At 40.6% G+C, this 14,250-nt stretch overlaps 1 protein-coding gene across 1 annotated transcript in view; it reads right to left on the bottom strand.

The window, feature by feature from the left end:
- The window catches only part of VTA1 (vesicle trafficking 1), an 85,931-nt gene that overhangs the window by 50,354 nt on the left and 21,327 nt on the right, over positions 1 to 14,250 (bottom strand). The window lies entirely within an intron of this gene.

Below are 14,250 nucleotides of genomic sequence, written 5' to 3'. Positions count from 1 at the left end.
AGATGGTCTGTAACTGAAATACAGTGTAATGGTAATAGTTTTGTGGTTTGGCCTACATATGTTTTTTGTTGTTGTTATTGACTTGGATGCATATTTAATCTCTGAGGTTGTAAGGACATTATTAGTAATAATGTCTCTAATTGGGGACCTGGACAATCTCAGAACTCTAAAGATAGAAATTGCCCTGGTTTTTATATTTCTGAGTATCTTCCATGGCTTGATGTTTTTAAGGATAGAAAATACATCACAGGATACATTATCTAATTGTAATAAAAATGAAAAGAACCTAAATCCACTTATAAAAATTAACAGTACATTAAAAGTCTTTTTGTCCGAAAGGATGGAAGAAAGGACTCCTTTCATACAGAGCTCTGTTCAAGACAAGCAACTCATTGTAGAAACAACAGTATGATGAAAATTTGATGTCTAGCATGGAATATACCTGCTGAGACAGAAGAAATAAACCTGTCAGTAAAATCATCTATAGAAAATACCTCATTCACTTCATCAAGTTAACGTGTTTATCTGTATGAATAAACATTATTTGATGGTGAGCAAGCAAGCATATTTGCAAAAGGATTAAATACTTTCCTCCCAAACTTTAATTGGATGTGAGGTATTTAAGACACAAACATTTACTAATCCTGAAGGTATGTGTAATTTAAAGTTTCATAAAATCTGAACATTAACATTCTAACCCATTCTTACATATACTTGAGAAATATAAAAATATGAAATGCACGCTATAAATAAAAAAAATAAGACAAACAAAAGATTAGAGCTAAGTACCTCTTCTATCCCAGACATTATACACATGCGTAGTCAGTTTCTATTTTAAATCTGAAAGACTGTTAAAGCTTAAGTTGAGTAATTTTAACCCATATTTTTCAATTTGAATGCCAAACTGCCGAAGACCAGAAACTTTCACGTTCGCTTCACCAGTATATCCTCAGCACGCAGTACATTAATCATTTGTTGAATATACACATTAATTATAATATTACAATATATCAATCTTAATCTGTTTTAAGAATCCTCTAAGATAGGTTTTAAAGCCTATGCTTTATTTAATGAGGTACTCTCTTTACAAAAAAGGAGCCATGGTGGTGCTATGGTTAAGCGCTCAGCTGTCAACCAAAAGATCAGTGGTTCAAAACCACCAGCCACTATGGGAAAAAGATTGGCAGTCTGCTTTCCTAAGGATTTACAGCCTTGGAAACTCTTTGGAGCACGTCTACTCTGTCCTAGAAGCACAGTATGTGTTGGAATCGACTCAATGGCAATGAGTTTCTCCTTATAAACTTTAAAATAGTGGTAAAGATGAAAAGAAAAACAAATAAACACAACACTCCAAGGGACTGACATTCAGAAAAGTCATTTTGCTTAAAGTGACTGATATATCATTTACACTGTAAAATATTTTTCTTTCTTTCACTCTATCCATCCATTATAGGCTTTTTGTAGCAACGCATTCTATTTCAAAAAGTTTTTCTTTTAGTGTTTTTCTCAATAGACCTCCACATCCTTTTTCTGATAATCAATTACATGTTAGGACACTAAATACGCATTAAATTGAAGAAAAAGATTTCATGTATTCCCAAGCAAAACAATGTACTGCATACCAGAAATCTTAAAACAAAGGAAAAGAATGGTCATGTTGCAAGGAAATTTTGAAAATAATGCAATGTTACTACATTATACTATTTAAAAAACAAAGAATGCAATATAATGAACAATATTTTCTAACAAGTTTTCAGGGTGGTTCAAATCCACCCAAAGGCACCTTGGAAGAAAGGCATAATAACGTGCTTCCTAAATGTGATAGCCTTGAAAACTTCATGGAGCACAGTTCTATTCTGTAATGCATAGCTGGAAATGACATGATGGCAACTGGTATTGGTAAAACCTAATTTCATTAACAGTAATCTAAGTCATGATTTCTATTTACAGAAATGACCAGCATTGCTTCAAAAATTTAAATAACTATAAATAGCTACTACATACTGATGCTTACTGATGCTAAACATTCTGATATATAGTTTAAATACAATCCAATATTGTATTTAAAGTATTGTATTGTAAGTAGAAATATCTTCATTTTACCAGAGGAAAAAATGTGTCTGACATCAGAGGCCATACTATTAACTGCTGTACTACACTACTGTCAATTCTGGACATTCTTATGAACATTCTACAATAAAGTCAACATGTAAAAGGTATGATACAACTCATACCATTGCTGTCGTGTGCCTCTGAATAGATTCTGACTCACAGTGACCCTGTACGACAGAGTAGAACTGACCCACAGGGTTTCCTAGACTGGAAGCCTTACAGGAGCAGATTGCCAGGTCTTTTCTCCTGCAGAGTCTGGTGGGTTCTAATTGCTGACCTTTCAGTTAGAAGCCAAGCACTTAACTGTCTTTAATGCAGTTCAGAGTACCAGGTTTAAAAAATAAAAGAAGCTGTCAATTCTTCACATACAGATCTTTCCAGGTTTAATTCACTAATTCAATCTAATTAAGTGTACAGAAAATGATATATAAAAGGTATTTTAAGAAGTGATATTTGATCTAGGCTAGAGGTTCTGGGTCCTGGCTGAGAGATGAGGAACCTGGGGCCATGAGAGGTGAAGTGATTAGTTACCCAAGTCATGCAGCTAATTAACTAGCAGAGCTGGAATTAGAGCTCAAGTTTCCTGCCTCCCAATGATAAAAAAGATGAGCTATCAATCTGAAAAAACAAACAAATGAAAGAGACTTGGAAGAATTGAAATGCACACTGCTACGTGAAGAAATCACTCTGAAAAAGCTACAGACTATGTCCAACTATAAAATGTCCTGGGAAAGGCAAAACTAGAGAGAGTAGAAAGATCAGTGGTTGTCAGGAGTTCACGGAGGAAAGCATGGAAGAACGGGTAGAGCCTACGGGATTTTTAGGGCAGTGAAACTTCTGTATGATACTGTAATGGTAAATATGTGACATTATGTGTTTTGCTAACCCACAGACCTATACCAGACAAAGAATAAACCCTAATGTAAAATGTGGACTTTAATTGGTAATGTATCGATATTCATTTCTAACAAATGTACCACAAGAATGCAAGATGTGAATAGAAAATGTGTGGAGAAGGGGGTGTGCTGGAACTCTGAACTTTCTGCAATTTTTCTGTAAACCTAAAATTAGTCTAAAAAAATAAAGTCTATTTAAACTTAAAAAAAAGAAGAAGTGATATTTGAATATTTCACCAAATATGGCAATGAAGTAGAAATCATTATATACTGATAATTAAAATTAAATTTTATTACAAAAAGCAGAAGTGAGTGTATTACTCAATCCATAAGTATACTGTAAACATCTGTGATCTTTGTAAATGGACTTCTGAGCCAAAGATTAAGTTATACACTAAAGGTATTTTACTATTTTCCAAATACACAAAAATACTTTGTGTACACTTTCATAGAAAGAAAAGAGCATGAATGAACATCTACTACAAAGAGTATTTACTCACCCTTCCATTAAACAAATATTTTTGGAGCTCTTGTCATAACATAGCAGCCCTAAGAAAAAGACTGGACTCCTATCAAAAATGTAATGAAAATCAACATAAAAAGTAAGAATATATGACAGTTTTATTATCCACAGGATCTGGGATACTAGCATTGTGCTGATGTATAGCGGACATGAAGTGTTTAACATTGTGATTATTAAAATTAGACCATAAATTCTGCTTCTTGCCATGACGGAGTAACTGGGACTAGATTTACCATTGTATTGTAAACAACTAAAAAACTGGACAAAATGCATGAAACAAGTTTTCAGACACTATAAATAGTGGAAGACCAAGATGACCGGGAGAAAAAACAAATGAGATGACACTGATGATCAGCTCAGTATTCTTCATGCAAACCATGGAGCACAACAGTCTCCCTAAACTGAGAAAACAGATTGGAGTTCAGGGAGGGGAAGACAGTTGGAAGGTGAGGGGCAGAGCTCAGAAGATGAGGGAGCCATGCAGAAAAGAGTTTGTTATCTGCATAAGGGCAACCTTGAGGTTCAGCTGAAAACTACCATGTGCACGCACAGGGGAAATTCTACAAGGTCAGCTAAAGAATGACCAGGAGTGTGAGCTAAACCGTTCCCAAAGCACACACAGGGCTAGGATGCATTCACGTTCCAATCCAACAGAATGGAGAATCCTAGATGCTTGCAAGGGCCTTTAGTAGAAATCTTGAAAGGAACACATCTTAGAGGGGCTAACCTGTCTTTAGAACAAAGGCTAATCTAGACCTCTCCCCCTAAAAACAAAGGAAAAGAATAAAATAAAATAAGGCACTCAAGGATCAAATCGCTGACCAGCTCTAATCTCATCAAAGACAGAGTGCCAACTCCAGACATTAAAGAATATAAAATTCACAGTATCTTGCATCCAACCGAAAATCATGAAATACGTCAAGAGGGAAGAAAAAGAAGTACGACCAAGTAAAAACAAGTTAATAATAGCAAAAGAAGACAATGATAGTGAAATAGTAGGCAACTATTAATGAAGTAAATAAATGAAAGGATAAATAAAATAAGAAAGGAGCAAGGAAAAGATGAACCAAAATAAAAATTCTAGAGTTATGAAAAATATCTGAAATAAAAAAATTCACTAGATAGGATTAATATTTTAAGCATTACAGAAGAAAAGATTAGTGAATTTGAGGACACAGCAATATAAACTATTAAACTAGACAGAAATAAATTAAGTAAAGAGAAAAGGTTTGAAGGGAAAAAAAAAATTTCAGTGAGATGTGGGGAAAAAAATACTAATGTCCTAACATACATGTAATCGGATTACCAGCAAAAGACAAGAAAGTGCTGAAAGAAAAAACAAATTGACAAATGAAGGTTTGTTGTTGTTGCTGTTGTTGTTAGTGGCCGCCTGAAGTGGCCCTCCCTTCTTGGCAAGCTCACGCACAACAGAGCTGTGGACCACACTACTGTGAGCCACAGGTTTCCACGGGCTGATCTTTGGAAGTCAAGCGCCAGGGCTTTCTTCCTAGTCCACCTGAGTCGTGAAGTTCTGCTAAACCTCTTCAACAGCGCAGCAATCCACAAGCCTCCACTGAGTGAGGGGTGGTGCACTAGCCTGAAGTAAACCCAGTCTCCTAGTGAACGTGGCTCTCCCATACGAAGACAAGAATTCTTCTACTGAACCACCAATGCCCCTAAAGAAGTATATACATCTACATATATAAAATTACATATACCCACACCTTACATATATAGGACTACTTAACAGGTTTGTATCTTTTTTTTTTACAATACACTGTGGTCATCTTCTTTTGTAATAGGTGTTAACTCCATGTCATTTCATGGTTATATAATATTTTATCATATTTATGCATCATAACAGATTTGAACTTGTTCATACTGATGGGCAATTTAGGAGATCTTCAATTTGTCTATTATATAAAGCATGTTTAGAATGTATTCATGTCTATTTTCCTGTGTCACTATTTCCTTTACATTAATTCTAGTAAATTGGACAACCACATTAAAAAATTCAGTATCTGTTCTCTTCAAATAATGGTTGTTGTAATCAAGGGTGTTCATCTTGGATTAAGAAGATTTTAATCTGCCATGAATCTTACCAGGCCAATCTTTCATTATTAGCTTATTTTCTTTCTTCAAAGGAAAAAGTAAGGCCAAGGAGACTAAGTGGCAAATGAAGTCATAGAACAACAGATAGTAAATATGATTTTAATCTTTATTTTAGTTTTCTTCAAGAAAATGATACCTACCAGAGTAAATTGAATGGAAATATGGCACAAATGTTAGCAGTGACAATTTCAAAGGGGAAACTGTATGCTTCTGTTCTTTATTCTTTGCTGTACTACCAACTTTTCTATAATGAACATGTATTATTTATACATATCCCTTATACTGATGTTGCTTAAGGGATGGCAACAAAACTGGCCCTTGGGGTAGTTGGGAAAGTGTAGACACTTATTTTTTTTTACCATTTTGTTGTTATCTTCTGTTCATATGTCTTGAGACACTATGGAGACAAGTGCAAAAAGCACAGAGAAGGGAACCCTCTGACCTCCTCTAACTTAACAAGGGGGAGACAGAATAACCAGAAGCAGTCCAAGGCTGATTTCTGAGGCCAGACATGCTGCCACCTTCCAACCTTTTCACCATTTGACACCAGCCATCCCTCCCATGGCGCTCACTACTTCTCTGCTGGGTTCGATAATTTGCTGCAATGGGCACACAAAACTCACGGACAATACTCACGATTATCGGGTTTATTAGGGAGGTCACAGGTTACAATTAAAGTTCAGGAAAGCACTGAGGATACAAATCTTTGATTAGGACGGCCTCCCCTCCACCATGCTGCTTGAACAATTTCTCTCAGAAAGATCAGCACGAGGCCAGTCCCCATGAGGCGGAGGTTAAAGATGTCCCAGATGTCCAAACTACTGTGCCACTCCATCATTTCAGACATTAACTCCTCCTCCTCCTTCTCCCAGTAAATGTGTCCTGTTTTAGGGTTCTGTATTTTGCTGTAATGGCTCACAGACACCCAAGGGGTTGTCTCACAGAGTGCTGGTAGAGGCTGGCAGGCTGGCAAGTCCCACATCTGTGACTGGGTCTGGAGGATCCTCCTAATTCTCAGGGTTTGATCAGCAGATCAGATGATGGCTGCTGTCCCAAATCCAGGGGTGAGATGAAGATGAGCCAAAACAAAGAACTGGAGCAAGAGGAGGGTGATCCTTCCCAGGAGATTCATAGGTATACCCTCAAGGAAGCTAAGGGTGGTGATTTGAGTTACACCCTTCAGCAAGGCAGGACTCAAGATACATTCCACCTGTGTTGCTCTAACAGAAATAACCCGAGTGGATGGCTTTAATAATCAGCAGCTACTCAGTTGCTCCAGGCAAATCCCACCACACAGCTGACTGCCAGTCATTATAGGGAACAACTACTACCAGCTGCCCAACCAAGCAGACACCGATCTTAACTATCACACCACTCCAAACAGGCATGGATAATAGGATTTACAATACATCACAGAATGGAGGGCAATGGCTAGAAGGGCCACATCAAGCAATTCACTGCACTGTAGCCCCTGGCTCTTCTATACTTGAAAGATTAATTTGCCCCTCGAAATCATATTATGGGTCCCAAGGTTACTAACAATTAGTCTTTCAGTAAGGCAAAGAGTCCTAAGGGTGAGATTATTCAGATTCTAGCCATTCAGCTCTGCTGTATTTGTCCATTTGATCCCAAAGTTTTTCTCATTATCATCCTTTACAGTATCTGATAATATTTAACTGAGATAATATTACTCCTTTGCTCTGAGTCTATCTTTAGGTATCAGCATAATGTTGGATTTTCCCTGCTGCATAACCCATTTATTCATTCCTTTACCTTCAGCTATTATTTCTCCGTCCTTCCATTCATCATTTATTTTTACCCAGACTTTGTCTCCTTGGGAGGGGACATCAAGTTCAGCTGCTGTGCCTATCCAGATTGCTGGTAGCAAGATCAGTCTAGCAAGCGCTTGCCCCTTAGTCCACTCCCATTCATGCTGGGTATGGTTACACAGGTACAAAACTAGTGGGCTATCTCAACCACTGGGCAGGACAGTAGTATTCACTGTCAGCCCATTTGGCCAGATGGGGATAAGGTGCAATCCATCCCATAAGGCCCTTGGGAACTCTGGCATACAGGTTCAGGGGTGCAGAAATAGTTTCTTGCTTAGGGATCACCCCAGCCTCTGGCACCCTCAGCTGCATCCCAGGTCCAGGGACCACAGCTTCTGGCAGGAAGAAAGCAACGTTAGGTGAGGTGGGGGAGAATTGCGCAGTGGCTACAGCATCCTCCCCCACCCCTTCTTCCCTAGATGACCCAGAAAAGCGTAGGAATCTGTCGAGTGGTGAGCCTCCCTTCACCCTCCTCATGTTGAGTGTGAGCACACATACATGAAGGCGTGTGAGCCAGCCCTTTAGGCCTTTATCTCCCCCAGTTTTAGACAACAAATGTTTCAATTGCCCATTCCAGTTCTCTAACAAACCATTACTTTGAGGATAGTATGCAACATGGTACATCCACTTAATATGATGTTATTTGGCCCACTGCTGCACCCTACAGGATGTAAAGTGCATTCCTTGGTCTGAAGAAATATAACTTGGTGGCCCAAATTGATATAGTATCTTTTGTTCCAATCTTTTAATGGTGTTTTTGGCATTTGCATCTGTCACAGGATAAGCAAAGCCCAGTCCAGAGTAAGTATCTATTCCTGTGAGGACCCATTTATACCCACCTGGAGCCACTGGTCCTATAAAATCGACTTGCCAGCTATGTGCAGGGCATTTTCCCTGCGGAATCTGCCCCATAGCCATCTGAAACCTCCTTGTTGCTGACAGACAAAGCAGTCCCTATTGGTATTTTGTACCTCAGAGGGTACAAGAGGGATGTGCCTCGATTCAGCCCATCTATGCATTGCTGCAGCACCTCCATGTCCATTCATCTCATGAACCCAACTGGACACCTCAAGGGAGCATACCAACATATCCACTTACTGATTCCAATCCCCTTCTGATCCAGGAAGGGGATTCTTCTGATGAGCATCAACATGGCTTTAATGTGTACTCTGAACTCCCAGAGTGCTTTGCATAGATCAATGCCCCACACAGGTGTCCCCTTAAAAGTCCAATTTTCCATCGCCAATTTGCCTGACCATATACCCAGGCCACTGGCGACTGCCCATGAATCAGTGAAAATCCAAACATATGGGCTCTCCCCATTGCCCAATTCTTCCACGACAGCTAAGAAGACAGCATGCAGTTCAGCCCATTGGGCTGACCTGTTTTTACCTTCTTCAGTAAGGGTCTTTCCATCTGTTGGTCTTAATGCAGCAGCTTTCCATGTCAGCTGTTGTCCATGTATCCTTGGAGCTGCTATCTGTGAACCAAGCAGCCTTCTGTTGATCCATAGATAGTTGTTCATATGGCTCTGTCCATGTGGCAATGGGTTCTGGCAGGTCCTCGGGTGGTTCCAGGGAAGGACCTATAGGAAAGGAGGCTACCTGCTCATGGATACGATGGGTGCCTCCTTGCATCCCTCCTGTTGCTTGTTGTTGTACAAACCATTTCCGTTTTATGATGGAACTATTTTGGGTACTGCATTCCTTATTAGAATGTTTCTTTGGCACCACCCAAGACATTATGGGTATTTCAGGTCTCATAATAATGTTATGCCCTTCTGTCATCGAGCCAATCTTAATCAATGCCCAATAGCCGGCAAGTAATTGCCTTTCAAATGGCATGTATCGTGCTGCAGCATCTGGAAAGTTTCTAGTCCAAAATCCTAGTGGTCGTCATAGGGCAGCATTCTCAGGTTTTTGCCATAAGCTCTAGTCTGCATGAGCACTTGCAGGAGACACCTCCAAAATTATGTCTGCATGTGGATTATAAGGACCTAAAGGCAAGGACAGTGAGACTGCTTCCTGTATTTCAGACATAGCCTGCTGTTGCTCCGGCCCCCATTCAAATGTACTTTTCTTCCTAGTGGCTTTATGGAGAGGAGCCAGCAATACACCCAGGTGTGGAATATGTGTTCTCCAGAATCCAAATAAACCAATTAAATGTTGGGCTTCCTGCTTAGTCTTGGGGGAAGGTAGTGACAGCAACTTATTTTTGGTTACCTGGGGACTGTCACAGGTGGTTCCTGCCCAAGTTATTCCCAAGAATTTCACTGTTTAGGCAAGGCCCTGGATTTTTGCTGGATTTATTAACCAGCCTCTGTTGGTCATGTGGCCACTGCTGTTTTCAAATCTGCCCTAGCCTGTTCTTCTGTGTTTGATATCAACATAATGTCATCAGTGTAATGTATCACCATACTTGAAATCTGCACCAAGTCCAAGTCTCTCTTAACCAAGCCATGACAGTAAGCTGATGAATTTAAATAACCCTGGGGCAAGACTCTGAAGGTGTAACCAAAAGCCTTCCTATGTGAAAGCAAATTGTGACTGACTCTTTTCCAAGAGTACTATGGAGAAAAAGGCATCTGCAAGATTACTGAGTACCAGTCCCCTTTGGCTTTTTGTATTTTCTGTACCACCAATACCATGTCTGGAACAGCTGAAGCCACTGGTGGTACTACTTTATTTAGGCCTCGGTAGTCTACTGTCAATCTCCATGAGCCATCTGTCTTTTTCACAGGCTATATAGGACTGTTACACAGAGAATTTGTTGGCACCAACACTCCAGCCTTTAGCATGTCTTTAATCAAAGCATTAATTTCCTTCTGTCCACCAGGTATCCTATGCCGTTTCAAGTTAACAACCTGAGTGGGTTCAGGCAATTCCAATGGTTCCCATTTAGCATATCCAATCAATACTGGCCTAAGGGCAGACTTAGATGCTTTCAGTTTTACAATATCAGGTAGAGGGAGATTTCTCCAATTAGACACAATATCCATACTGATAATACATTCAGGTAAGGGAGATGCAACTACTTCATACAACATCTGTTTAAATCTTCCAATTCTCACCCAAACTTTCACCTTAGTCCCATCAATTGTTGCATCCCCATATCCCCCTAGTCTAAACTTAGGTCCCTTCAACATTTCACTTTCAGGTTTTGGGATGACGGTACATTGGGTTCCTGTGCCCATGAGTCCCAAGGTCTCTTCCCCACCCCCAGTCCATTTTACCCACACATATGCATGTGGTCTCAGGTCCCCTTCTGGGGGCCCCCCATCAATTAGCTGAGTCTCTGCTTCAAATGGTCTCATGTGGGAGTTCTCATTATTAAATTCCTCCTGAGTGGAGTGAGTAGAATGAACTTGTCTAGGCCTCCTTAAGGTGGGGGGACCAGAAGGAGTTTCCATTGGTTCACCCAATCTCCTGTAATGCTACATCAGCACCCTTGTCTCAACTCCATCAATGTCTGCTATATTCATCCCGTTCCTTAACAACCACTGAAAAATATCCAACCTGCTGAGATAAGTTCTTTCCCTATTGCCCCTTTCTATTCTCCTATTACTCACTCTTATGCTTCTTGCATTTGTAAGACCCATTCAGAGAAGTTGTGCTCAAAGACCTGACATGGCTTCTTGGATTGTTGCTTTGTTTTGCAACAGCAGTTACATGGGGTGCCCATGTAGAAGGGGCTCCCTTGATTACCATATCTGCCATGACCTGTGTAAGGGGCATTCTCATTGGGTGAATATCCTGATCACCATAAAGGCCTTCCAGCATGGCTTACATAAGCAGCACATTAGCTCCTTCCTCTGGAGTGTTCCAGGGGGTATTTAGATGGAGAGAGGGGCAGTTTCCCCTCTCAGGATACACAAAGTCTGTTGGAAACAGACTGGCTGCCCCCTCTGGGTTAACCTGCCCTGTAAATGGATCTTGGATCAACATTTGTGCCTGTTCCATAGTGAGTTGTGGGTCTTGCATCAATCCAAACATATTTTTCCACTCTACAGTATTCAAAACTAAAGACACCACCCCTAAATTAGTCACTCTCACAAATCCATTTTAGTAAAGGTTCCTCAGGAAGCTGACAATACCAATCTACAAACTGAAGCAGCTCTTTCACACTTTACCCTCTGCTCTCAATAGTTTCTTGGCTTTGCCCATTCCCTTCCCAGACTACCTTTTTGGTGACCAGTGGTTGTACCAGTACTGCCTGTTGTTCTGACACAATTTTTCCTTTCTGGGTACACCCTGAAACTAGTGGTCATAGCTCTAACTGGACTGGATCTGAGCTTGATTCAGTGCTACAACCCAGCTCGACATTCTTTTTCCCTGCCATTGTAGCTATTGCTGGTAACAGCAACCAAGGAATTGTAAGTCTCACCTTTTCCTCGTCATTCTGTGCTTCCATGTACATACAACTAGCCAATTCCTCAGGAGTTAGATCCACCTCTCCTAAATCCTATGAATAGTTTTTGCCTTGGGTGACTGATCTCAATAAAAGAGCTGCTTCAATCCATGCGTATCTTTTATCCCATCCAGAAGCCAAAGGTTTCTTACTTTCCCATTTATCTCCTTTCTCTCAAAACCACATATTCCAGTGAGTCTGGGCCATTGCAGTGAATCCCACTTCTGACACCAATTGCTTGACCAATTTCTCTTGGAAAGATCAGAACAAAGCCAGTCCCCATGAGGCAGAGGTTAAAGATACCCCAAATGTCCAAACTACCATCACTCCATCATTTCAGACATTAACTTCTCCTCTTCTTTCTCCTCCCAATAATCTGCCCTGTCTTAGGGTTCTGTATTTTGCTGTAATGGCTCACAGAACTCACAGACACCCAAGGGGTTGTCTCACAGAGTGCTGGTAGAGGCTGGCAAGTCCCAGGTCTGTCACTGGGTCTGGAAGATCCTCCCAATTCTCGGGACTTGATGAACCTCAATCAGCAGATCAGATGATGGCTCCTGTTCCAAATCCAGCGGTGAGATGAAGATGAGCCAAAACACAGAACTGGAGCAAGAGGAGGGTGAACCTTCCCAGGAGATTCACAGATATACCCTCAAAGAAGTTAAGGGTGGTGATTTGAGTTATACCCTTTAGCAAGGCAGGACTCAAGATACATTCCACCTGTGTTGCTCCAACAGAAATAACCCGAGTGGATGGCTTTAATAATCAGCAGCTACTCCGTTGCTCCAGGCAAATCCCACCACACAGCTGACTGCCAGTCATTAAACGGAACAACTACTACCAGCTGCCCAGCCAAGTTGACACCCGATCTTAACTACCACACCACTCCAAATAGGCATGGATAATAGGATATTACAATACATCACAGAATGGAGGACAATGGCCAGAAGGGCCACATGAAGCAATTCACCGCACATGCCCTCAGGCATGCTTCTCTTTGACCCTTGGCCTCTTGGCCAGGCCTCTTCCTTGCTCAGACAAGTGTGACAAAACTCTTTTAGTTCTGCCGTTACGTGCAACTAGGTGCACCCCACTCCACCAGCAAGCCACCTGCACAAAGGCATTCAGCTTTCTTGCTCCACAGGCTGGGCAAGCTCACCACTCTCTCTAGTGCCTCTTGGTTCTGTGGCTGCCATTATTTCAGCGAGTTGCCTCTGCAGGTCTTCTCTGCTAAGGAAGTCCAATTCAGGGATCTCTGGTCCAAGGATGTACTCCACTTCACCTCCAGGTCTTCTCTCTTGATGGCACTGAGATTCCTGCTTCCACCCTAGGAGGGCTCAATTTAAGCCTAGCAGAATGACGAGACTGACCAATCCCCACATCAGGGCTCCATACACCTTATTTCCATGGTCCCACCCCTATAAGAGTACCATGTACCTTACTTACATTACCAACAAGCTATCCAGTCCTGGGCCACAAACACCTTACATTTGCATAGTCCCATCCAGTAATCTGATGCAAGTCAAAAAAAAAACAAAAACACCATGGTTAGAAGAGCCATACTGAGTAACTCACTGCACCTCAGAGACACTATTAACATTTAGAACAATGATATCCTAAAATGATTGGGCAGGCCTGACAATGAAGATTTGCCCTGCAAGACACCAACAATTCTTCCCAAGATAAAGAGTAATTTATTGAGGTTAAAACAAACAAACAAATAAAGTCTTCCAAAAATCAACAACAAAAAAACTCTTGCCCAGTGACAACTCTGAGTGAAAGCAGAAACTTATCAAGCATGCGTACTGAAACCTATTAAATGTAGCCCCGTGCTACTTCACAGAAGACAAGCTTAACTTCGAACAATCAAATGTCATTGCCAGGAAAAAATAAACCTTACTAAACATGCTGAAACTTGCATAAGTGTCAATAGAAAGAAGTGCTACTTGACTCCTCAGATCCTGTCCCTTCAACGACATAGTTTTTCCCAAAAAGCCAGTGTTTTAGGGAAAAAAAAAAACATATGAAATGACTTTACAACATGAAATAATTTACTTTATTCAAAAGGAGAGAAACTAATAGTACCCATTTTCATGTAATAAAATTAATATATTTGCAAAAACAAACATAAGACAAATAAATGGAACGTTGACTGGATAAACCCATGGCTCAACTTTTGGTGTATTTTTATTACTAATCTGTTATCACCACAGTGAAATATCCTGAGTCAGCCTAAAGTAAAAATATCCCAAGAATTTAGACAGTAGAACTATAGATTAAGAAATCAGCAAAGAGGAAGAGGCGGGGCAAGATGGCGGACTAGGCAGAAGGATTGCACAGACCCTCTTCAACAAAGAAAAGGGAAACCAAT

The sequence above is a fragment of the Orycteropus afer genome, unplaced genomic scaffold, assembly GCF_000298275.1.
Source record: "Orycteropus afer afer isolate SDZICR_OR568_19922 unplaced genomic scaffold, OryAfe1.0 scaffold00226, whole genome shotgun sequence".
Taxonomy (NCBI): Eukaryota; Metazoa; Chordata; class Mammalia; order Tubulidentata; family Orycteropodidae; genus Orycteropus; species Orycteropus afer.
The sequence above is the reverse complement of the archived record's forward strand: the minus strand, read 5'-3'. Positions and strand labels throughout refer to the sequence as shown.